The sequence below is a fragment of the Castanea sativa genome, chromosome 11 (assembly GCF_040712315.1).
Source record: "Castanea sativa cultivar Marrone di Chiusa Pesio chromosome 11, ASM4071231v1".
Classification (NCBI taxonomy): Eukaryota; Viridiplantae; Streptophyta; class Magnoliopsida; order Fagales; family Fagaceae; genus Castanea; species Castanea sativa.
In genome coordinates, this window is record NC_134023.1 from 51,225,202 (window position 1) to 51,252,923 (window position 27,722).

The 27,722-nt window shown below is 37.5% G+C and overlaps 1 long non-coding RNA gene and 1 pseudogene across 1 annotated transcript; one reads left to right on the forward strand and one right to left on the reverse strand.

Moving 5' to 3' along the window:
* Positions 1–4,784: 4,784 nt before the first annotated feature.
* The window catches only part of LOC142617238 (sugar transporter ERD6-like 5), a 29,373-nt pseudogene continuing 6,435 nt past the window's right edge, over positions 4,785–27,722 (forward strand).
* LOC142615645 (uncharacterized) lies at positions 23,212–23,799 on the reverse strand. The gene is made up of 3 exons (XR_012840804.1): positions 23,593–23,799; positions 23,408–23,498; positions 23,212–23,234 (listed from the first exon to the last, which is right to left on the reverse strand). It is a non-coding gene; the product is annotated as an uncharacterized LOC142615645 (long non-coding RNA).

Genomic DNA, 27,722 nt, shown 5'->3' on the forward strand with positions numbered 1-27,722 from the left:
CTATAAAATCTAAACAATATTATTAGTTAGCCAACGTTTCAAACTAATTTAGTTTCTAACAAATCGAGTTCGGTGGACTCGATTTTGGGCTTATAAATCGAGTACTTTGAACTCGATTTTTCCATCGCGGCATGGGCTGAGCTGGAAAAAATGTCCACGTAGATTTAAAACTCGAGTGCATTGGAGTCGTTTTAAGAACTCGAGTCTAATAGACTCGATTTGTGTTCAGCCGTCCACGTGTCCCAAACACTCAAACTCCCAGATCACTCTCACCAAAACACTCTCAAACACCTCGCACACTCAGTCTCTCGCTCTCACTCTCAAAACCACAGATCACACTCATCTCTCACTCTCAAAATCACAAAAATTCAAACACTCACTCTCTCTCTCACAGTCTCTCACTCTCAAACACCCAGACGCTCAAATCCACTCAAGCATGAGACTCTCCCTCTCTCTGTCATTCTCCTCTCAACTCATCGGCGGCTCGGCCTCATCGTTGGCTCGTTCTGTCGTCGTTGGCTCCTCTCCTCGTCGGACTCTGACCATCTCTCTGACCCACCATCTCTGCGAGCCCAACATATTTTCGAGCCTTGTTGGGTCATTCACCGTCTCTCTCTCACTCTCAAGTAATTGATTCTATCTAAGTTCCTTGCTTTTTTTTTTTGTTTAAAGGGTTCTGTACATATAGCTTCCTTTTAAAGTTTGTCATTACAAGTTCCCTGGGTAATTACCTTTACCGTCTCCAGTTGGTCAAGAAAAGGTTCAAATAAGCTTTCAACACATATCGCAATTTTGCTTTCCATTCATTACCACCAAACACTGTTTCTCAAGATATGTCTCTCTCTCCCTCTAACACTTTGCTTGCATTTGTCTCTTAATTCTCACATCTGCCTTTGCTACTGATCGCATCTTAATACTATCGTTTACCAATCTTAGATCTTTGATTAAAGGTTTAAACTTTTTTCTGATCTCATGATATGAATATTTAGTTATTGAATCTAAAGATGAATTAATGGCTATATTCATGTTTACTAGACACTTTAGGAAATGGGTTTTGGAGAAAAATTCAGCCTTTAACATTCTTTAGTGAGAAAAAACTTAGTGGGTAGTTTGTCCCTTTGTCCTATATTTAGTGAGGTGACAAGAGGATCATCAGTCACATGTTATTTGTCCCTTTGTCCTATATTTTTGGGAATGATAATGTAAAGTTTTTGTCCTACAAGGGAGAAGAAGTAGTGTGAATGGTCGGCCATGGAATTTTCTGGCATTGGGAAAGTAGAGAGGAAAAACAAAAAAGGATACATTATAATTTTGAGTTTGTCTTTTTCATTATGGGAGGAACACAAAGAATCTTCCTTGCTTATTCCTGTGAAGTTGTATCTTATGTATGAAAAAGAGGATTGTATAATTCAAGGTATATTTTCACTTCTATATAGATACGAAACTAGTAGTACTGATTTGAAGGATCACAATAAAGTCACTAAAGTGTTGAGATGAAAGTTAAGCTTGAATGATTTCCTTTTCTTTTAGCATATATATCAAAGTTCATGACTATGTAAACACTTTATGCTTATATGACAGGCCTTACTATTTTTTCTTTATAATGATCTGTGCATTCAAATGCTATAAAGTTTGAAATCAGTTTGAAAATACGATGTTTATATCTATATAGGCCCTTCTAAGTCTTAGCCCCCCTTTATCCAAAAATATATACCCTACTAAGCTTTTGAGAGAGGGATTCCATATAGGATTTAATTATATTTTGAAAGGTCTGAGTGAAGGAAGTTTGCCTTGTAGACTAGTAGTGGGGTTCAAGTCCTTAAGGTAATCTTAGCATTGGATCAATAGCTCAACTGGACCTATGGCAGCGGTTTAGAGACCTACAGCGGTGTTATTGAAGCGCTAATATAGTCCGCATTCCAAGAAGAAGCAAATGCTTGGTCGCCAACTTCAGGATCAACCATATTTTTCCAAGTATTTTCATAAAATGATAAGGCGGGAGGTTCATAAACGGGGGTCGCATTTGTAACATGTTGAACTCTAATAGTAGGGTCTGCATCATCTTCATCACATTCATCCATATCATCAAGATTAGGATTGAGAGTAATTTCATGGTCATCAACACCCCTGTCAAAGTCACCTCGCTCAATCCTCTCTTCGTACTCATCTCTATCGTCAAGATCTTCCCCAACACAGTGTTCGTCTTCATCTTCAACTACTGGAAGTGTAGAGGATTCACCTCGATGTGTACAAAATTGATCTTCATATCTATTGCCAAGTTCGCTCTCAACTATTCTTGGGGTCTCTTGAAAAGGGGGTGTATAGCCTCCCAATGTGGTGCATTGATCATCTAGGACTGCAAATTGTAGAGATGTAGTTGTTTGTACAATATCCTCTGCGCCGACTTCTGCACGCGGCTCCAAAGTGACGTACAACTCAAAATTTGCTACTTGTTCCCATTGACGCATCTTGTGAAACATGAACTTCACATGTTTGTCTTCTGTTATCGCCATATATCTATAATTAATGCATTGATTGAGGACTTCATGTGGAGAATGGAAAGTAATATGTATGTCATGCAAAGCAGGGTTCAGTTACAGCTCTTCCATAATTTTTATCTTCAAATCACTCAAGGTCTTTAACTTATGGCGTATCATCATATAACAGCACTGGATACCCGGACCTTGAAATGGAAATCCGTCATAAGGGTTGGCATTGCTAAGGGATCCAACGTAGTATATATTTATATAGATTATTATCAACCTATAGATCATCAAGTGCAATTGTGTTAGTGACAAATTTATAACTCTCAATCAACATCAATCACAAAACTTTGGGTATGACATGCCAACAATACCAACCTCAACCAAATTTGCATATACTCACATCCAAATCATTCTAGAGGCATAACTTTCAAAACCCATTCAAATAAGATATGATGAACAAAAATATTATACCAACTAGTTACCCATTGAAATCTTTGTTACAAATTTGAAACAACTATATCTTGAAATAATTTATGCTAAAAAGACTGTAATGGGCGTCTTAGGTATCAAACTCATAATCCATTTCATACTAATGACAAAAATCTAAAAGTACTAAATATTCCTAACAATTGATCACAATATTTAGTACTAAATATTCCCAATATTAATTTAAAAAAAAAACCTAGCATATTATTAATCACAATATTTACACTAACAAAAAAAATATTCTCAATATGTTGTAATAACATAATTAATCACAATATTTGGTACTAAATATTTCCCCAATACTAAATATTCCCAATAATTAATCACAATATTAATTTTTTTTAAAACCTAGAAAATAATTTAATCACAATATTTACACTAACAAAAAATAAAAAAAATATTCCCAATATGTTGTAATAACATAATTAATGACAATATTTGGTACTAAAAATTCCCAATAATTAATCACAATATTAATTTTTTAAAAAAAACTTAGCAAATAATTTAATCACAATATTTACATTAACAAAAAAAAAAAAAACAATATTTCCAAATATGTTGTAATAACATTAATCACAATATTTAGTACTAAGTATTCCCAATAATTAATCATAATAATAATTTAAAAAAACTAACAAATAATCACAATATACTAACAAATAAACTACCCACAATATACTAACAAATAAATTAATCACAATATTTAGACTAACAAACAAAAAAACAAAAATTTTCAAACTAAAAAACAAAAATTTTCCTAATATGTTCTAATTGTTTCTTAAAAAAATAACCTAGCAAATAACCACAATATTAACTAACAAAAAATATTATCAATATTGTAAAAACATTACCTGAGAGTTGATGAAAGTTGAGTGTGATTGTTGTGTGAGTGATGAGAGGCAAGTTGTGTGAGCGAAGAGAGGAAAGCTGTGAGAGCAGAAGAGAGGGTGTGAGCCGGGTAAGGGGGAAAAAGGTCCCAGTTGAGACCCACATGACACGTGGACGGGCTGGGGACCATACATAAAAATCGAGTTTAGTAGAGTCGATTTCCATAAGAAGAAATCGAGTCTAATTCACTCGATTTGTTCAGGTGGCGATCAGACAGAAAATCGAGTCTATTAGACTCGATTTCTATTAAATAGATCCACGTGACCAGGCACGTGAAATTAGAAGGTGGTGGGCTCAGACACCAGAAACTTGAGTCCTTTGGAATCGATTTTGGAAAACGAGTCCAATGAACTTGATTTACAGGTGGACATACAGCTGGACAAATTGTCCACGTCAGCTGTTGTCGCCATGGGGAAATCGAGTCCTTTGGACTCGATTTGTTAGAAATCCAAATTGTTTCAAACGTTGCCTTACTAATGATATAGTTTAAATTTTATAGTTATTTTATCAAAAACGCCTGGATTTGCTTTGTCCTACAAGCAACTTTACATAATTTTTATTCCATAAAAAGCTTGGTGGGTCTAATGGCATAAATTTCCTTTTCGAAAGAAACAGGTAAGTGAAGTAACTGAAGAAACCGCACCCACAAGCATGGATATCGTTGTGGACCTTTGGTGGGGTTCGCTACTTCTGTGAAATGAATTTTCTACGTTATAAACAAATGTCCAAGTCTCCAATAAGCATACCAAAGCCTCGTACTGTTTCTCAAAAAAGAAAAAAAAAAGAAAAAAAAAAGCGTCATACTGAATATAATCTCTGTCCTAATAATTCCTATGATCTATCACCTAACAATCTCCAACAGTACTTCTCTCTTTCTCTCTCTCTATCTCTCTGTTGAAAATTGTTTATCATTCTCCAAGAGAAATGGAGAGAGCTGGCATGGAAGAAGGACTATTACAAAATTCTACAAATTTCGAAGCCCAGCCCAATATTGATGGCGGAGATATACCACCAAATGGTGCCTCTGCCACTGCCACACCTGTTGTTGTACTCAGCACCCTGGTCGCACTTTGTGGCTCATTCTGTACTGGCTGTGCTGTAAGTACCATAGCATAAAATTACGGGGGAATGTGCAGATTAGGCATGTGGATGCATGAATATAGTAAGTTAGGCATAGTTTGAAACTATGTAGGAAAATAGCAACTCGAGTTTTTGAAACTCGAGATTTACATAATAAATCGAGTTTCAAAAACTCGCTTTCTGCTCGCTTTGGGCTTGCTGAGGTGGAGAAAATGCCACCTGGATCTCGAGTTTTATAAACTCGAGTTTTAAGTCTACCTAAACTCGAGTTTATAAAACTCGAGTTTACCTATATCTTATTATAAATTATGTAGTTTATACGCATATAACTCGAGTCTTAGAGACTCGAGTTTCATGCAGTAACTCGAGTCTTATAGACTCGATTTCCTCTGGGCATGTTTATTTAAAACTCAGCCCGTGGCATTTAACTCTCTCACATTCTCCACTCTCACTGCTCAACACACAGAGAAAACCTAAAATCTCAGCCTCACTAACTCTCTCACTCACTCACCCTCACTAACTCACTCACCCATAACTCTCTCACACCACTCACTCTCACAAAACCACATTCTCCACTCTCACTGCTCTTCCCTCTCAGCAAATTCATATCTAAGGTAAGGGTTTGCATAATTTGATTGTCATTATAGTTGGATATGTTGTCTATGGGTGTGGGTTAAAGAGTTTTACCATTTATTTTGTAGATAGTTAACATAACTTAGTTAATTTATCAATATTGTGAATTATAGAACTTTGTTTTGTTAGTGTTAATTTTTTGAGTATTTATTTGTATAGTTTTTGTTATCAAAATTTTATTCATCATTTTATTTTGATCATGATCTTACAAATTTCTTTGACTTTATTTATCATTAGTTTGGGTATGAAATGGGTAGTGAATGAATGTAATGAATGGGAATGAGTATGTAATTATCAAAATTTTATTCATCATTTCTAGGTTTTTATTTTTATCATGATTTTACAAATTTCTTTGACTTTATTTATCATTGGTTTGGGTATGAAATAGGTAGTGAATGAATGTAATGAATGGGAATGGGTATGTAATTATCAAAATTTTATTCATCATTTCTAGGCTTTTATTTTTATCATGATCTTTCAAGTTTTTTTGACTTTATTTATCATTGGTTTGGGTATGAAATGGGTAGTGAATGAATGTAATGAATGGGTATGTAATCATGCTCCTCTACCCACCTAGTTCTTTCAGAACCTTTTTAGGCATTATAGGTCACCACACAATGGAGTAATAGATAATTCCGTCTCTCCATCCACTAGGATTAGAAGGTTTACGTCTTGGCCTTTAGATATTAATGGGCACTCTATAACCTGGCTTGAATATGTTCATTGGTAAGATTTCATTACTTTTTTCCCTCACTTTACGACTATGTGATTTAACTAACATAGGACTTGACTTGAACAGGTTCACAATGCCTGATATTGTTATAATCATATACCATGGTGGTCTGCTTAAGAATCCCAATGCGAACAAGGGATTGCCATTTGAGGGGCCGGGTATGAGAACTTATTATGCCGAAGTTGATCGTAGGTTGAAAACCCTTGATGAATTGAAGATATTTGTCATGGAAGAGTTGGGTAAGAATCCTGATGCGTACAACATGCAAATTACTTATCGTATGCCAAATGAAATCATGAAGCACCGGATTAATTACAAGTATATGCTGATAGAAAAAGACAAACATGTGAAGATCATGTTTGACAAGTTGGAGAGTATAGCTGAAGTAAGTAACATTGAGTTGTACATACAGTTGGAGCCGCTTGCAGGATGGCAAGAGGATATCCAACAAACAACTAGAAGCTTACAAGTTGCGCTTCTGGATGCTCAATATGAGTATTCTACACATGTAGAGGATGATGATGTTCATGCCGATGGAGATGATGATGATGATGACGACGACGACTATGTTGATGAGACTACTGCCGTTAACAATGATGATGACGATGATGATGACGACGACGACTATGTTGATGAGACTACTGTCGTTAACAATGATGATGACGATGATGATGATGATGATGACGACTATGTTGATGAGAATCTTGCCATTAACGGTGAAGATTTTGCCGATAAAGATGACTATGAAGACATGATTGAGAGAGGGGACTTTCGGGACTTTGGGGACTTTGAGAGGGACATTGATGACGATGAGACATTGGACGGCGGTGAACCCGATGCGTACAATGTTATTAGTGTCCAAAACATTACAAACACAATCCTCGCCTACGCACCTCCTGCGTTGTCATTCTCTGCAAATACTTGGGAAAATATGGTTGATCCTTCGCATATTGAGATGCCATTTGTGTCTACTTGGAGAGAGGGGATGAATTTGTGCAAAGGGTTGACTTTTGCGAGTAAAGTGGAGGTGAAGCGCGTATTAACAATTTGTGCCCTCAAGGAAAACAAAAACTTTAAGATCACTAGGTCGACGAGGAAAAATTTTTGTGCGAAATGCGTGCATGAGTCGTGCAAGTGGTATGTCTACGCAGTTATGAAGCCCGAGCTCCAAAATCTATGGATGGTCACCGTGTATGTGGGTCCTCACACGTGTTTACCGACTGGGGTGCGAAATGATGGTAGAATGATGAGTTGTAATTTTATTGCAGCAAAAATCCATAACAAGTTACTTAAGGATCACACCACTCAAATTAAGCATCTCAGATCTCTGATAGAGGCGAAATATAATGGCCATAAGCCTTCTTACTACAAGGTATGGGATGCGAAACAAAAGGCGATTGCGCTTATGTTTGGAGATTGGGAAGAATCTTACCAAAGGCTGCAAAAGTTGCTAATGGCTTTTATTGATGAGTACCCGACTTCCCAGTTTTGGTATCTTGTCACACCCACCGATGAAGATCACACCGTATTGTTGCATTATGTGTTTTGGTCTTTCGGTCCATGCATATCAGGATTCAAATACCGCAAGCCGGTTATCGCATTGATGGGACCCATCCGTATGGTAAATATCGTGGAAAGTTGTTGGTCGCAATGGCAACCGATGCTAACAACAAGGTATTCCCTCTCGCCTTTGCTGTTGTGGATTGTGAGTCGTGGTCCGGTTGGAGGTGGTTTTTACGATGCCTCGCAGAAACGATTGGCCACCTGATATTCGACGACGGCATTTGCATAATTTCGACCGACATCTCGGTATCAAAAACGCCATTGCAAACTGGCCTAGAAGGGATGATGGAAAAGCAAAGGTATTTCATAGATATTGTCTTCGACATGTTGCTAGCAACTTCAACACCCATTTTCAGAACTCGACTCTAAAGTCAGCGGCGTTGAAAGCGGGATATGCTAGTCAGGTAGTTAAATTTGCTACCATAATGGACTCCATTAAGCAGGTGGAAATTGAGGCCATTAGGAAGAAGAAGAAGGTGACGAGGAGGGATGGTAAGGAAAAGAATCAAGATTATCTTCCATACACATACCTAATGAGCGAGGATGTGGACATGTGGACCCAGTCATACGATGGTGGGAGACGTTTTGGAGCAATGACAACCAATATATCAGAGTGTTTCAATGGTGTGCTGAAAGGTGCACGGGGCCTTCCTATTGCCGCGTTGGTTGAGTTCACTTGGAGCAAACTTGTTCAATATTTCCACGACCGGCGCAAAGAATACCATTATGAGTTGTCAGAGGGTAAGAAATGGAGTGAATATGCCTTATCCACGTGGGATGGAAATAAGCGTAAATCTGAGAAACACTATCTCAAGCCATTTAGCAATGAAGAGCTGATATTTCAAGTAGTTACCCAACTCAACGTGTCTAGCGCAGGAGGGGGAAACCACAGTTACGAAGTTCGGTTACGGGAAAAAACATGCAGTTGTGGGAAATGGCAAAATATAGGGATCCCATGTTCACATGCAATTAGAGTATGTGACTATTTACATATTGATTCGACCACATATATTCACCCATGTTATGGTTTGAACCATGCCCTTAACACTTATGAGCATGCATTTGTGGTTCCTAAGTCACAGTCATTATGGAGGGATCCCATGGGGCCAAAGTGGTTGCCTAATCCGGCATTGTTGCGGGCCAAAGGTCGACCGGTGAAGTCATGAATAAGAAATGAGATGGATGGAGTGAGGAATAAGGATCAAGAACCGGGATGGCGGAGGGAGGACGCAGATTTGATAGAGAGTCAACCGAAGCAGACATGTGGACTGTGTCATGCTTCCGGGCATAACCGCAGAAAATGTCCGCAATCCCGCGGTGCTTCCACAAGCGGCCATGTTCCACACTAGGTAGGTTGGCAAAAATTTATGCATCGGTTAAATAATTGTTGTTCATTCGATGTTTACCTAATGTTTACTATCTTGTCTCCTAACGTAAATACTCTACGTTTTTCAGGCATCCTTCCATGGACGACGTTGTATTGGCTCTATGTGAACTTTTTGATTGTTGTTGAATGTACTTGTAATTCTCTATCCAATGTACCTCTATGAAGATTGTGATTTGAGTAGTATGGTTAGAATTGCAAATTAAGCGTGGTTGGACATGTTTAGAATGGTGATATATTGAGAATGACTTTTGTTGTGATTTGAGTGCATTTACATTGTAAAATGATGCCTGAAACAGAGCATTTTCTGCTGGGAAAAAAAAATTTGCCCAGTAAAAATCGAGTTTTAGACACTCGAGTTCCTTGGGAAAAAAAATTTGCCCAGTAAAAATCGAGTTTTAGAAACTCGAGTTCCACTGGGGAAATTTTTTTGAAACAGGGCATGCCTCTCTGCCTCTCTGCCTGAAACAGAGCATGCTGTTGGGGAAAAAAATTTCCCCAGTGAAAATCGAGTTTTAGAAACTCGAGTTCCACTGGGCAAATTTTTTTCCCCAACAGCATGCTCTGTTTCAGGCAGAGAGGCAGAGAGGCATGCCCTGTTTCAAAAAATTTGCCCAGTGGAACTCGAGTCTCTAAAACTCGAGTTCCTTTGGTTACGACCTCCATTAATACTGGAGTTATAATGGAAAATAAAATCGGTCCATTTGGTCTAATTTGGTCTGATTTGGTCTAATTTGGTCTGATTAATCTATTTTGGTCTAATTTGGTCTTACTTGGTCTGATTTGGTCTTATTTGGTCTAATTTGGTCTGATTTGGTCTTATTTGGTCTAATTTGGTCTTACTTGGTTTGATTTGGTCTTATTTGGTCTGATTTGGTCTTATTTGGTCTAATTTGGTCTTACTTGGTCTGATTTGGTCTGATTTGGTCTTATTTGGTCTGATTTGGTCTTATTTGGATATTTTGGTCTAATTATTTGGGGGTCAGCTGTCCACCATTGCTACACTGATATTCATAGTGCTACATGTGCTGCTCAATAGCTCGGCACTGTTGAACCCTATCTAGTCATATCATTCACACTCACGTCAATACACAGATCTGCATCATTTTGCAATGCAATGCAATGCACTGTATTTTAGTGGACTATATTTAAGTTCAATCAAGACATCCTCTGCTTTAGCCAAGAGAGAGAAAGAGTCTCTATGATTGAATTCAGGAAAATAATTTCAATACAAGAGGTCTGTAATGCAAAGAAGCTTGCGTGTAAATTGCACACTTCCTCGTCCCTCGTAGCAACCAAAGCTACCCCTACGTAAATAAGAAAAAAACAATGTCCATATTTGCATTGTCATTAAGTTTAGATTAGACCATTGAAAGGATTTACAATCTTCACTATTTTAATCGATTAATGATCGTGACATGTGACTTTCGAGGTAAACAAAATATCACTTAATGGACCATTCTAAGCATTATCATGTGTTTCATGATGACTTACCTCTATAGCTAGGAGCTATTGGGATGCTTCTATGTTTTGGTTTCATTTTTCTCGTTACAGCTGGTTTATGATCATATTGGTTTATTATTATTTTTTAAATGTCTAAAATTAAACAGGGTTCGTGCCTTGATCTTGTCACCAACAAGAGAATTGGCATCTCGCAGAGAAGGTGATATTGGCAATGGGTAATTTCATAAGTATTAAAGTACATGCATGCATTGGACGCAAGAGTGTGGGTGATGATATCGAAAGCTAGAATTAGGCCATCGTGTGGTGTCCGGAACTCCAGCGAGTTTGTGACATGATCAAAAGGAGAACACCGAAAACTACACACATCAAATTGTTAATTGTTGTAAGTTTATGTTTTGTGATCCCTAACCTTACTCTTTTAACTCTCCTCTCTCTCTCGATGTGCAAAATGCCTATGAATGTTGCCGATCTAATATAAGTTTTGCCGGCCGTCTTGTGTGTTGATGCATCACGGTTGTGCGGTTTAGACCATAACTTTCACCAAGCACTTATAATTCTTGCAAACACTAATACAAGTACACCTTTTCATAACATACCAACAACGAACAACAGGGAAAAAATGAGCAAGTAGACATCAACAACAACAACAACAACAACACTAATACAAGTAGGTTCACAAAACGTGTAGACATCAACAACAACGTTGAATGTTCGTAGGTAGAAATTTTTGGAAGTCATCATTGCTTGAATCCGAGAAGTCCGAAATGTCACTTTCATCATCTAACGCATAATTTCATTAATAGACTTCATGGCTCGCTCTTGCGCCTTCCCCTTTAGATGCTTCCTAGCTTTTTGGACCGCATGAAAACGGTCTAGCCGCCTTTGCATTTGATTGTTCTCTTGTTCAAGGCGAGCAAGTATGTTGGCAGTGTTCATCTCTAGGTAACTCGGCCGAGCGTGCCTTAGGAACTCGTAACCCGTGCCATCGACAATACACCTCCAACTCACACCTCTTCTCGTATAGGGTCGACCATGGTGGTTCTCGCTACGGTGAACTCCATTGCGGTGGTATCTCGTACTTAGTTTTGTAGGTTTGCCGACCATGATGTGGCCAACGCTTCCAAGACTCTCGTACGTGTATATTGGCATATTAACGAAATCTCTCTTCTTTCCAACCCATTTCCCTCCATAGTGGTCTCGTGTATGTTTGTAGTTGTTGATCCGCCGGAACTTGTGATGATTCATTTGTTGAAGTAGATTGAAACTTGTTTCTACGTGTACGAGATGATGTTGAGGCGTTGCGACTCATAGCTTACTCAACCTACAAAGTTAGTGGTGTAGGAATAAGAAAAGAATTGTGGTACATTTATAACCTCATCCCACTCGTGTATTCAATAATAAAATTTAATATATTCAGTGCTTGTCATGTCAATACAGCCGGAAAACCACTACACGAATTTTTTGTTCAAATGTTCCCAATGTCACGTTGAGATTCTCTTATTCTGCGCAGTTGCAGCAGTAATCGCCATGACTATTCAACAACAAGATTCATGTGAAGAGTATTTAGCATGCTTGTGTTTCATCCGACATGAACTTGACAAGACAATACCGAGTTGTGTTAAATGCATCATAAACTTTTCGTGGGTCTTCGCATCCTTGAAAACAAGGCATTGCAAAATGATGCGTATCCGTGTATCGACGCGAAAGGTGAATGATATGACTAGATAGGGTTCAACAGCTGCCGAGCTATCGAGCAAAGACATGTAGCACTATGAATATCAGTGTAGCAATGGTGGACAGCTGACCCCCAAATAATTAGACCAAAATATCCAAATCAGACCAAATCAGACCAATTAAGACCAAATCAGACCAAATCAGACCAAGTAAGACCAAATTAGACCAAATTAGACCAAATAAGACCAAATCAGACCAAATTAGACCAAATAAGACCAAATCAGACCAAATCAGACCAAGTAAGACCAAATTAGACCAAAATAGATTAATCAGACCAAATTAGACCAAATCAGACCAAATTAGACCAAATGGACCGATTTTATTTTCCATTATAACTCCAGTGTTAAGGGAGGTTGTAACCAAAGGAACTCGAGGCAGAGAGGCATGCCCTGTTTCACTGGGCAAATTTTTTTCCCCAACAGCATGCTCTGTTTCAGTCAGAGAGGCAGAGAGGCATGCCCTGTTTCAAAAAAATTTCCCCAGTGGAACTCGAGTTTCTAAAACTCGATTTTCACTGGGAAAATTTTTTTTTCATCATTTTGCACTCGCATTATAGGCAACAGATGGAATGGGACACTCTGGTCATGTAGGTAATCAATTGTGCAAATGGATCTTAACAAAACTTTTAAAAACCACCACTTTAGAGTTGTAGTTGCATCGATAATTTTCGAGTTCCAAGAACTTGAAATTGTATATGTCAAATTTCTCTTGTCGTTTGGCAGCGAATATATGAGATAACTTGCAATTACGAACAAATCCTAATATTAGGCAATGTGATTTCTTAATAAAAAAGAGGAAGAGAACAAAAAAATCAATTTGGTTTGGGTTGTTATTTCTGTCAAGTTTGCTAATCAAACATGATGGTTAAAATTTGCTTTTGAATTTTATTGCCTTGTCAATAGACCTTAAATTGTCAAAAATTTATTATTATTCAGACAAGTGATTAACTTCAAAAATTTTAACATCAATATACAACCATGGTCGCCCTTGAAAAAGTTATATGATTTCACCACTGAGCACAAGCTTTAGAAGAAAGAGCATCTTGTTATTAATTTATTGGACAGTTCACAATAAGTTCTGGAATAGAAACTCTTAAGTATTAACATAAATTATTACACTTTAGAAGTTGGCATTGCCGCATTAGCTCCAGTTTTCTAGAATATTACATCAATTGGCGCAACCACATCACTGCAGAAGTAACAGCCCAATCTCTGCCTTTCATCATTAGAGCTAAAAGGACCAGCTCCATGGCGCATAACCAAGAAGCTATCAAATCCTAGAGCTGCAGTTATGGTAATCTGCAAACAAGTGAATTTGATATCTAAATAAATACACCTTATTATTGCAGTTGATCAAATAAATCAACCTGAACAAGAAGTGAACCAAGCTTATTGGAGAATGCAATGCCAAATATAGCAACAATTACACCAAGAGTAGACCTTGTTAGTATTGGCACAAAGAAGTGTTGGTAGCCACCGGCTTTCCCTACTTTCACAAAAATGAATTCCCTTATGTAAGATCTACATTCACATTTGGTCAAAATGAATTCTTCTACTTTCAATCAAGTTACACAACAATTATATCCATAATTGCAAATCGGCACTTAACTTAGAAATTGAGCTACAGAGTACAAACTGACTGCACATAAAATTAAGGAACTAAACCTATGGTTATTGAACCCACAACCTTAACCTTAACCTCAACCTTACTCTTACGAGAAGAGGAGGTGCCATTTGAGGTTAGAGATAATTGGCTTCATGTTTAATTGTGATAACATATAAAAAAAATAAAACTCGATTCACTATACCCGATCGCAGGGTCTCCCGAGTTCCCATTCAAGAGCTTGTGATTCTCTTCTTTGTTCCCGCTATCCTTGTCCGTAGAAGTCAAGGGTAACAATAATGATGCTCCACTTGTCCGATCAGGCATTTCGCAAGTAATAACACAAGTCAATGAAACCGCCCAAAGACTCGTCAACCAAGAATTTTAGTAATAACAAAGGGCGCATTCCTAACCCGGCAATTTCTTGTCTATAAAGAACACAACCAAATTAACAAGATACCCAGGGGAATCATAGAGAGAACTCGTGAACAAAATGTAAATTTTATTCAGAAAATGTAGAAGTTTATAAAGATGAAAGAGGACCATACCATGCAACAACAACATCAACCGTGTAATGTTTGCGGGATGCTATGATCAAGAAACTCGGATCACGCAAGTAACCAAGCAACCGTTTTATAAACCCGCAATGATGCATAATAAAAATTTAAGATCAGTTGGAACCACATATCACCAAGATAGCATTTGGTCAGGTAGCATTGTGAAGTAAAATTTAAACAAGTCAAACAAAACTAAAAACAGCGGTCACAATCTCTACCTGCAGAGTCGAGACAATCGCCTAGCTTAGAAGTCAAACTCGGGTTCATCAATATTTATAACCTCGCATATGTAGAATTCATAACCCGCATTAAGAAATAGAAAGGCAATTAATGAGGGGAGTAGGAACTAAGAACGGTAAGTATATGAAGGCGTATGTCATAAAAGATCATAATGGAAATGTAAACCAACATGCTCTTCATTTTTTTGAGCATTTTCTCGTTTTTAATTAGATAAAAAATCTGTAAACTTTTCATTTGAGCCACCGCATCGGATGATGTGCTTAGAATTATCAAAGGTTTGCATGCACAACATACATGTTCCAAACACCCCTCTTTTTTATTATAAGAATACATTTTCCAAACGCAAAAAACAAAAGTTGAACCTCATAATCACTCGTGGTCAAGAAAGCAGCCCCATTTAGTTGATTTATAAAAGAGAAGATCCCAAACATAAGTTACCCATCCAAGGCGAGCTTAGACTTTAGGCTTACTACCATTCATGATAAACATATTGCTATTTATTGACTGAACCAATGAGTACTCATGTTAGTGGGGATCATTTAAAAGAAGGGCTAGGTCAATGAAGTGTGAGGTGTACATCTAGAGACTTGAGAACCCCATATTTTACAATAAACTTAAATGGGGCCATGTAGAGAATGGTAGTAGGAAACTGATACACAAAAACTGTATAAACAGAAGGAACAAATTGATTTCCACTGGAGCTCAAATAACATTTTTGAGTTAGAAAATTCAACTCTGCATCAAGGGCAAATAAGTAACTAAATTTTATAGATGTCCCGATAATCCCAAGTAGCACTAGGATTAGGCAGTAGGGATAAAAATTTGGGTATGAGTTGTCAAACCTAGGAGAGGAATACCGGAAAAGTACATAATGTGACAGGCTCCGATACAGTTCACATAAGTTCATTTTTAAATGTTGCTCCAACCATCCAGCGGTCACACAATCCAGCAACCCCAAACAGAAAAATCAATTCCCAAATTCATCACCCAACCCACAAATTAACAAACAAACCCATAACTGGCCACCCATTAAAGCCACCAAGCCCAAAAATCTTTAAAAAAAAACCCCTAAAATCATTTTCGTCAATTGTGCCCAAAATCACAGATCCTTTGAGCACTGTCACTCAGCAATGCTAAATTTCCACTTAAATGAAGAGGCAGTAAGCAAGAGAGATAGATAGTTAATAAAAAGAAATTATTCAGCAAATATTGGTGTGGAGGTCATTTGGAGCACACATTATCCTAAGTCATCAAGGCATCTACAGAGTTAACAAATAGAAAAAACAAGTAAGAAATAAAATAAATGAAAAATGCATTGTACCAGTTCCAAGCAATAAAATAAATGAAAAATGCATCTATATAGAAAGAATACAAAAAGAAAAGGCACAAATTATATGACCAGAAGACATCTCCGACAGCTAAACTTCCTTATAGCAAATTGCAGTACCAGTTCCAAGCCCAAAAAATATTTTGAATGCCTACCCAGTAAGGCATATAGATCATGCCTTCTTCAGCAATGAACTCAAGAACGCCACAATGAGAAACCCCCTCAGCAGAAGCATTCCGAAGCTCAAACAACATTGGATAATCAATATGTAAAGATGCTGCAAATTTATTATCCACATTAGCAATCTTAATTCAAGGCCATGACGAATAAAAACTACATCAACTATGAGAAACATAATGCATAATAAGAGATCAAATTAGATGAACTAACCAAGGTGGTACCAAGGTGAAGGAGGCATTATAACTGAAACAACAGAAGTTTAAAACAATCTCAAGAATAATACAGATAAAACTGAAATGTAATCACAAAATGTGGGATTAATTTGAAAAACTTACTTTTATCACCACTTTCAAGTTGTGGCTGCAAAATACATAAAATAATTGAGTTAAAACAACAGAAAACTTGATAAACAGAAGAATATGAACTTCCAAAATATATGCAAGCACATGGATTTAGATCATATGTGCTGAAAGAGAGAGAGAGAGAGAGAGAGAGAGAGAGAGAGAGAGAGAGAAAGAATGAGTAACAATTATTTCTAGAGAAAAAATAGTTCCAACTGTTGTTGAATAATGGTGTTATATACTTGAATAAGTTGTTGAATAACATCTCGAGCACTTGTGACTTCTATTTCCTTCAGGTTCTCTACATAAACGCCTTTCTTAATGTCTTCCCTTATCTGTAACATAGACACCAAAATAAGGAATTAAGTTTCCTGGCATACTAATCAAAACAAATGGAGCAGCTCAAAACTTCATTGTAGCCATCAATCCAACAAGATCATAAGAGAAATTGTTCTCTATTTTTTAATGACCTCATAAAGAAGAGAAATTTGCAGAAATATAAAACTCTTTCTGCACTAATAATGTGCATTTTTTTTGTAGGCATAACTGGTTGGTCAGAACTTTCAGCAAAAAATTATCCATACCTGCAAGTTATTAGAGGATGGCTCTAAAAGATCAAGAATCTGTTCGTTGTATATTTCCAAAAATGAGCATTTACAAGTAAATCTCAACTTTTCATCTCTACGAGCCTCTTTTTCCTGCATACCAAAACCGAGCCATTGACAAATGCATTGAATTTCTTGCAACAAATAAACAAAGGTAGCTTAAAGAGTAACTTTTATATCAATGGGACTAAAATTTGGAAGAAAGGAAGTAACAGACAAAATAAGACTATGATCAAAGGTTTAACCATATTTGCATGTTGAGAACATTTCAGGCATATATAAACAGACAGGGAAAAATGAAACACCTTTTACATGTTCAAATAAAAAACTAGAATATAAAGATCTAAAAATTTTAGAAATGGTTTCATATAAAATGTAATTTTTAAAATATTTTTTGATAGATAGATATATAGATAGTGGGGGAGGGGGAAGATGGGGTTCGAATTACAAATATTACATTAGGCACCACAAAGGTCAAAGGGGGTCACTACCATCGAGCTATCACTTGAAACCCAAAATGTAAATTAAATATACCTAGTATGGTAGGAAGAAACCTCAAAAATATTAGTTTCAAATGATCATATGTCATATGTCATTGGTGTCTGATCCAAATGATCATATAAGAAATGAGGTGAAGCAGAGGACTCTTATGTATGTACACACATAATGCCAATCCTAGGGTAGTTAGGCACATACCTTTTGAATCCTTGTGAATAAATGTTCAAATACTCTAGGTGTCATCCCACAATTTACACTGTGTCTTCGAGTGCCTCCCTCAATGTCTCCAAGCATAGTGTGAGTCTTTCCACTTCCAGTCTAGATACAAACAATTATATATAATAACAGCAAAACTAGATCATATTAGAATGCAAGCTAAATTTAGAAAATACATTAAACTTTGCTGGCAGATTAAGTATAACATGCTGGATTTAACTAGCACAAAAGACCTTTGAACTATCCAACATCATTGTTGGGGAAACTCATTTGGCCATATGCGAACATGCAACTGTTGTAGCCTCCCATGCAATTCTCTACCATCGGCAATCCAGCCACTTTAAATAGTTTCTCCTGTTGTTGCATCACTTAAATGAGGCCCAACCATGGCATTGGGAAAAAAACACAACTAAACGCAACAGAACAGATGCAATAATCAATCTAATAAGAGTACCTGGCTGACATGCTCATCTGCAACAACATCAAAGGTGAAGCGGGACTCAGGGTGCCCTCCAAGTAATAGTCCGACAACTCGTTGCTCAAATGATGTCCCGTGATACCCACATCCATCGAAAAACTGCAATTTCACAAACCAGTAGGATTGATTATAATTAATAACTACCCATCAAACAGCTGCAAATTTCACAAACAGAATTGCATAATTATAAATTATACAAGATAGTTAACCAATTACAAATCATAAATTCTTGTCCCAAGTCACTTATCAAAACAATTAGCAATTGATCAAAACAGAACAAAAAAATATATGAAATTTAGCAAGCATTTTATCAAAGATTCTGATTTTTAAATTTACACCATAATACATCAAAACAAATACAAATTTCAATCTTTGATTTCTTATCCGTTAATGCCTCTACGTTTGTGAAGATGATAATTTTTTTTCTTTTTTAATTAAAAAAAACACAAAAATATATATATGAAACTTAGCGAGCATTTTATCAAAGACTTTGATATTGAAAGGGTCACAAGAACATATCAACTATGATAGATTAGATCTGTATCAAATCAAAGGTAATAAAAGCATTTTGTCCTGATAAATCAAAGGTAATAAATCAAAGGTAATAAAATACGTTGCATTAATGTGAATATAAAATTGCAAAAAGCCTGTCTCTAGCCAATGTACAATCGAAACTAGAACAAGGATTTAGGCACAAAAATAATAATCACCTCCAATTATTGATGCTAAAGCAACCAAGGGACCTTGTTGTCCCGATAGAAGAATGACTATTGAACTCCAAGCGAGAGAGAATCCCGATTGTCTTAATAACTAAGTTTTCCTTGCCATCTAAAAATTTATCTTTGTTGAACTCGCCGACCAAATGCCGTAGTAATAATTGCCCAAACCCAATTGCATAAATTATTTGAGGGATGCAATTTCGCCAATGACATTAGAAACCGCAGCAAGACTCCTTATGCTACTTTCTCGAGGCCCAATGCAATCGCTATGAGAAAATAACTTAAAATGGTTCCCATGATCACGTACTTCCATATCCCTCTACAAGATCTCGCTAGAAATGGTCTTGTATAGCAAGTATGCCAATAAAATCAGCACTAGCAATGGCACAACCTCAGCTATAAATGTCCAAGAAGTAACTCCCGAGGCAATACCGGTCATCCATGAAGTAGATTCATTCAGAAATTGTGAGGTAGCAGCCTGCTTTGATAGCCCAACTTCAATAGAAAATCTGCAGAAGGTGATCAAAAGAAGGAAGACAACCGCCCGCAATACATGACTGAAAAATTAGCTTCAAGAGAAACAAATCTTGAATAACCTTCGTAAATGATATTACAATATTAAATACAAAAGTATTAAGAGGGTCTCATGAACCACAAAAAAAAAAACCACACAAACCATCATTAGTGTAACCGGTTTTGATTTGGTATTATTTGGTAAAAATCATGAACAGGGTCTCAATTTGATGTTTATGAGCTAAAAATTGAAAACCAAACTAAACAAAATCTGAACTTTATCAAATACCAACCTAGATTACTATACAGCCTCGACAAACTTGCATATAAAAACATGAGTTTAAGTCGATTTTTTCAGGATGAGCACGTAACCTAAATCCTATGCTTTGCAAACATACCCTATGTACAAATTATAATATCATACCCACAACATTGAAGGTTGCTGAAAAATTAATTACAAGAATCTCGTGCAAAATACCTACTTCTAATAGCATCTTCTTCTTCATGATCGAATAACGTAACTTAACAAAGCCGTTGTAGCCAAAAGAAAATTTGCTACTTTTCCTTCTTCCACTGATCCCAAGGTTCCCAAAAACAAGGTTGCAAATGTCAGCATATAAGATGGAATGTGCAACCATAAAGCCAAGAAAAGTCGAGACATGGAGCTTACAAATAAAACTATTTGAGAGGAAGTCGCTTGCACGTATAATTACTACAAAACAAGCACAAATTAAGCCAAAGGAAATCCCAGAATCTCCACATGAAGTGAAAGAAGCACCATACTGCTTGTTCACCCTCTTGATAGCAAGAAAATGGACAAGGAGCGATACTAACATAATGCCAAAACCAATACCCATCATATTTAGATTAAACTCAGTCCATTTGGAGCGTGCTAGCTCGCAACACTTGTTAGGAAATTAACATATAAATCAATTTGCCTCTTAAGAACAGGTAATGAATCACAAAGCATTCATTTTTATCTAACAATGATTTCTTTGTATGTGACCAATTCTCCTCTCGCTTGAGCATATATGTCTGCTATTTGCAACAAGTCTTCATGGGAAAATCCAATGACCGATGACGCCGAATAAACATCAATATACCTTTTCACCTAAACAAGAAGTGTCCTAGTGTTACCGAAGTAATGATTAACAAAAAGAAAAATGTGTCTAAATGAAGAATTTGTAGCCACTAATTATTAAAACAATAATAAAACAGAACTAAAAAAAATTGTGGCTTTCTTAATACATAACGGTTTGGAGGCATACCCCAATGCAAATTTTTAAGGATATAGATCTCTATGCATTTTGATGATATTGTTATGCGAACCTTTAAATTGTAGCCTCCCATGCAATTCTCTACCATCGGCAATCCAGCCACTTTAAATAGTTTCTCCTGTTGTTGCATCACTTAAATGAGGCCCAACCATGGCATTGGGAAGAAAAGACAACTAAACGCAACAGAACGTATGCAATAATCAATCTAATAAGAGTACTGGCCGACATTCTCATCCGCAACAACATCAAAGGTGAAGCGGGACTCGTGGTGCCCAATCCAAGTAATAGGCCGACCCGACCAATCCCGCACAATATACAAGAAGAAAAAGATTACAGCTCACCATTTCTCAGTAATGTATGCAAATTATAAAAGCATCATGTAGCATCAGAAGCATAATTCAGGATATGTTTGAGATATCTACCTTGAACATTATGGCACTAGCAATGATAGTCAGAGTTGTGAACACACATTCGCCATAAATTTTATTTCCCAGATTCTGTAAGAGTCCCATCACACAAGACCAACACATAGTTTAGTAACAAGTTCTCAATAGAACACAAGTACATGCATAATGTTATTGCAAAATATTGCCCACCTTAAAATTCCAATAATTTCTAATAAAATTATTTACCACATTTCAGGTATTGCTTCTTTTTCAAGATTCACCAATTTTGCGTTTTTTAACCCTTATGTAATGTTTGGGCGCGGGGGGAGGAGGCTGTGGGGCATCATCCTTAGGCTCATCATCGTGCTGCAAAGACATTAGATGCATACAATCAATATTCGGTGTAATGATAAGAATAAAGTGAACCACAAGATATATCATTACATTGTTGGTAATGTTATCATACCATAGAGCCGCCTTTGTGTCCTATTTTGTGTCCACCAGTCCCACAAGTGGGTGCTCTTCTAGTACGTTGTGGTCTACCTCGTGGGGGTGAGGGCCGCCGAGGGGGATGCTCGTCCGTACATCGTTGTCAATCCCAACCGGAGGCCCTAAAGGGTCGGATGAGGATGAGGTAGGTGGGTAATGATGCTCTGTATAGCTAGGAGTGGGGATCATTGTCATGGGCAAAGTGGGTGCATTGGAGCTGGTGGGTGGGTATGAGGGTGTCTCAGGGTGTGTTGGATTGGTAATATGAAAATCAAAACCACGATCAAAACTTGGCTGCTAAGGAGGGGTGGGTGAAGGGACCTCGAGTCGAGGAGATGCATCCGGGATGGGTGGAGGAACCTCGGGTGGAGGAGATGCGTGTGGGATGGGTGCAGGTACCTCGGGACTAGTTACAACCCGAGGGGTTGTTGCACGCCGACCACGGCCCCTACCGCACTTGTGCTTGGGCTTGCCGTAGCAGGCCGACCACGGCCCCTAGCCGCACTTGTGCTTGGGCTTGCGTAGCACCTTGACCACGGGTCGATGTACTTCGGGGTGCCGGGTTTGTGCTTGGGGTTGCGTAGCCGTTGACTCGGCCTCATGCCCATTGTTTGCCTCGCCCATTTGCCGCAAGACCACTACCAAGCCCAGCCCACATTATTTAGGACACGTCGGACATGGTTGTGTGCTCGGCTGCCTACAGGAAGCATCTCCAACAGTGCTAAATGGCTTTCAATCTAAAACGGAGAAAGAACCAAGACAATCAGATTTGATCTACTCAAATACTCAACTAAGAACAAAAAGTGTTATTAGAATACTATATGTAATAGAAAGTCTTTTTAATTGGAGGTCACGATCAAACCAGATTTGCCGAAAAAAGAAATCAATTGATTCTACGTTCCTACATGTACCGAAGAAAAAACAACGTAGGCAATAAAATCTAATTTAACACATTACCATTATATCTAATTTAGCGCCGTTGCGGTCGACATACTTTCGAGTGACCGAACGGTACCAGCGGTAATAATCATGATTGCGAGGCATCTCACCAATCTGAGGAGGTGCATGGCAAACTCGTTGTTGTCTCGTATCCCATGTAAGGATATACGGTCCATGCTCCTCCCTCCAATTCTTTTCCACCTTCCCACGTAAGTCTATTCTATGCAGTCTATCATCGTACACAACATGGTCGGGCCGCTCTTGCGCCAACCCAAACCGTCGAAGGACACGATCCGGGTGGTGTGTCTCTACTATGCAAAAACACACCGGTGGCACCCTTGCCGTCCACGTATCCCTCCTCGCGACGCAGAAGTCGGAAGGTGGCCGAAGTCCGCCTCATATGGCTGCCATATAATCTACAGTAGAAACAAAATACAATTATCATAGCATCTTAAAATGTGAAACAAAGGAGAATACATAGATAAAGGGAAAAACAAAAATTAAAATAGAAGATATGTTAAAGCAATGATTTCAACATATTCTTAAGGAAAATTAACATAACTTCCACAGAAATTTTGTATATTATTACCTGGTCCGGCTGCATTCTAGCTAATTGCTCACGATAATGGATCAACGCCGTGCCGGATGGCCTACTCTTCGGGCTTGGCACCCGCACCCACCTACAGTTACGATCGAATAACATAAGATATTACCACTTAGTTACTAACAATAGTACATTGCATAACACACACTAAGTATCAGGAAAATACTTACTTAAATGCAAGTGGAGCTTTTGGCCATGGGCCATAATCGCATCCAGGTGGAGGCTCTATCCTCGGGCACAAGAATGGCAACCTCGCCCATGCCCAATACTGGACCAATTGCAACGCCCCACCAATCTGCGATGCCTCTTTATCACTTGCCCGGCACAACTCTCTATACAACCATGCCAGGCAACCACTACCCCAACTATACTTTGGCGGATCATGAAGGTTCCGCAGGAACTCCAAGAACATCAGATGCACCCTATCTCCCGACTTATCCATGAAAATCTTATCCCCTAGTAGTGCTAAAATATAACACCGGGCATACTGATGTACTTGCTCCTCCGTTGCATCATGAGGCGGTGGCTCGCAATGCGCTCAACAAGGCGGCTAATGAGAATTCTTTGCCCCACCAAAGTTTTGTTGTCATTCTCCGAACGCCAAAACCAAGCAACTCCACGCACGCTTGCCTCCAATTCCCATCCACCACAGTAGTCGGCCCAACCAAGACCTCACCGTCTATAGGAAGTCCAAAAATGACCTCCACATCTTCTAGGGTGATTGACATCTCACCATGTGGAAGATGGAACGTATGAGTCTCCGGCCGCCATCGCTCAACTAGGGCCGATATTAGGCAATGATCTATCTCTCTGGAAGGGACCCTAAACAATCCTTCTAACCCCACCAACTTGATAATATCAATCACCCGATTATCTTGCATCGTTATCTTTGCTATCTCCTTAGCGCGACCACGGCATGTAAGTGAGCCCGAGTCCTGTAAAATGGATAAAAATTATAGCGGTCGTTAGAATTAGATATACAACTTTCAAAGAACTTGCTAAAAGTCAAAGACGACGTAAAAATTAAAGCAGCTTGTTAAAACTAGATATTTCACCTCGCCATTCCAAATGTCCTCTCGATCGATGATTTCGTTGTCGCGTCAACAATGAAGGATCTTCTCGGACCAGGGCGCACAATCTCTCGGCTCCTCATCGATCCTGTGCTCCATACCGCAAAGAGTGCAACAATATTCCACAGAATTAAGTCTTCATAAATAACTCTAATGCCCACAAACAATTATATTAAGCCTAGTAAAATTGTTAAAATACATAATTATTTCATTTCTTAAAAGGGTCGTTAAAGTTGAAGTATGCACGCACACGCACACACACACGTGTATATGTATGTATGTACATAACAAGTCTAAAACTAACAATTTAAACACATTAGATTGCATTCCACCCGTAGATTTTGGGCATGTAGCTAAAAAATGGAGGCTCTTACTCTTCCTACCGAAACTAGGAAATATAGTAACTCGAACTCCAATTTTCCTAGGCTCGCATTCTTGAGCTTCTACATAACCATGAATGCAGCCAAGGGTTGCCGGAACCAATCTAAAACAGATTATGAGAAGACAAAACAAAGTTGAAATGACATGAGCCCTAAATGGGATATAGTATTCTTAATCGGCAATAGACCGCCTTACATTAGCCGTAGACCTGGTTTTTATAGTTCTAAATTCTCCTAACAAATACCTACTACTTTCAAGATTCTCTATAGACCTATCAAACAAAAAAAAAATAATCATTATAGACAACTAACTAAATAATAACAACTACTCAAAAGTGAGAAAAGACTTGTCAACTTACTTGAATTCAGCACAAACTTAAAATAAAGGCTAAAATGCAAATTGCACCCTCTAAGTTTGACTAAAATTCATGTTAGTCTTCTAACTTTACTTTCCTTCAATTGAATCATTTTAAGTTTCAAATTTAGTCCTTTCATCCAATTTTGTTAAAAATTTAGAGAACTCAATTGAACAAAAATAAAGTTAGAAGATTGTAATGAACTTCAGTTAAACTTAGAAGGTGCATTTTGCATTTTAGCCTAAAATAAACGACTTAATAACATAACAGACCCCTAAATCAAAAGTAAATAGTAAACTACCCATAAATATTGAAGAGCCATTTTAAGCATGAAATTTAAATCATAGTTGCTGGCTGCATCAATTATCCACAAACAATACAACAATTCAACAATCAATCAAAAAGAGTTATCAAAACAAAAATGTTGCTGAATGTTTTTCAAAAAAATGTATGTTAGTGGTCAAAAGGGTCCACGAAGTGCTTCTTAAAAAACAGATTATATGCATGCACCCATATATGAGTGAAATTTTCGCAAGGTCTAACCATTGAAGCTAATAAATGATGCAAGAAAATAACACGTATTAGTCTCCACTACACTTGGCTGCCATGGGGACCAATTGTAGACAGCCTTCCTTTTATGTAGCAGGTGTATTCCAACATACGGCTTTCTTTTATGATGCTTTCGAAGGTTGGGGAACCGTTTAAAGGGCGCACCCGAAAATAAATGGTGAAGATTATATAGAATGGTCGCCGTCGCTAAAAGCAGATTTCTCTTAATCTTGTCCAAAAGAGATCCTTCTCCAAGCATTGGTTGGGAGGATTTTGTTTAATAAAATAAGAATTTTATAAAAACTCCTATACTTTAGTGGTTTGTAGTCAAAGGTTAGCTACAAAAGCCATGACTTTTTGGTTGAAAAAAGTGTGTTGTATTGAATCTGGTGCATTATATGCCAGAAAAAATCATGTTGGTGGAAAGCCTTAAAATCAGAGGTTAATCAATTAAGAGAGGTTGTATGTTTAGACTTGACCCAAATTTATGATTTTATTCTCTAAATGGTGGATGGAGAGATTGTACGTTTTAAAATTTAAATTTAGGGTGAAAAATATCAACTTTGAGGCCAAAAACTCGTTTCCTGAGGCTTCTCCATAGGTGTAAAAGGTTTTGTAACCCACAGGCATTTCGGCAGTTTGCTGATTTTGTGATGCAGCTTGACTTTTTAGGCAGATTTTGTTAATCAGCCTTGGGTTGCTTCTGAAAGCAGCTGAAGCTTTTTCCAAAAAGCTGTAGCTCTGAGAAAGCTCAAGCCCTCCTAAGTCCTAACCCCTTAATGGCAGGAAATGTTTATAAAAATATATTGGATTCAGGGTTTTAAAAGATTAACATAAAGGGTAAAGTTTGAGCTTACAATAAAGTAAGAAAACCCAAGTTTAAGGAAAAAGAAAGTCTGAATAGATTTAAGAGTTTTATATATGGGAATTTTAAGGGTTGATGGGGTTTAAAATTGGTTTCAGGGTGCCAAGGAAAAAGAAGAAGAAGAAGAATTACAAATCCTTAAAATCAAAATAATTTAAGTTTCAGATCATGAGGGTAAGAAAAAAAATGAAAATGATAAGTGATAACTAAAAGTTACCCATAAAGATTAAATATTAACTTATTAGATCATTGTCTAATTTGTTTCTTTTTCCCTAGTCTATCAACAAAATATACAACTAGCCAAATAGAGAAGACTTAAACCAGTTGACATGGGTTTACACAAATTCAGTCAATGTATTAGAAGGTTGCGCGTTATTCTCTAACAAATTTGCCAAACAGACTTGTCAATGTGGTGTTGATATGCTCCAACCAGCCCAACCTGTCACCACCCTATCTTAAGTTGAAAAGATTAAAGGTTTGACAAGAAAATAGAATGTAGTGGCTGTATATTCTTACAGACCAAAGCTTGTGCATATAACCTACTAATGCCCCTTGGCGCCTAGAACGGTTGGTGAAACAAATTTTAAAGCCAGCAGAATGCAACAATTCAACAATCAACAATCAACAATCAATCCACAAACAATACAACAATTCAACAATCAACCCAAAAGAGTTATCAAAAAAATGTTGCTGAATGTTTATTCAACAATAAAATTTTTTGAATTAACTGAGGGGAATGTTACTTTAGAGTTATAGCTGCAAAGTTGTGTGTAAAGATTTTTATTTTTATTTTTTGGAAAATTGTTTTTATAGACTTTTTCTATTGATGGTGAAGAAACACATTCTGCCATTGATAACAATTTACCGTCCTCCTCTCTTCAATCAGCACATTGCATATTATCAACTGGAATAAGCTTGAACACCCACCATATCAGATTTCTACACACAATCAGCATACATATACATATTATAAAATTAATCAATTAAATTTCCACAACCCCACAAAACGTAAAGTGAATAGGAGTTGAAATCTGGGGACATGGAATAGAATTTGAGAATTTAGAATGTGAATAAATTTAT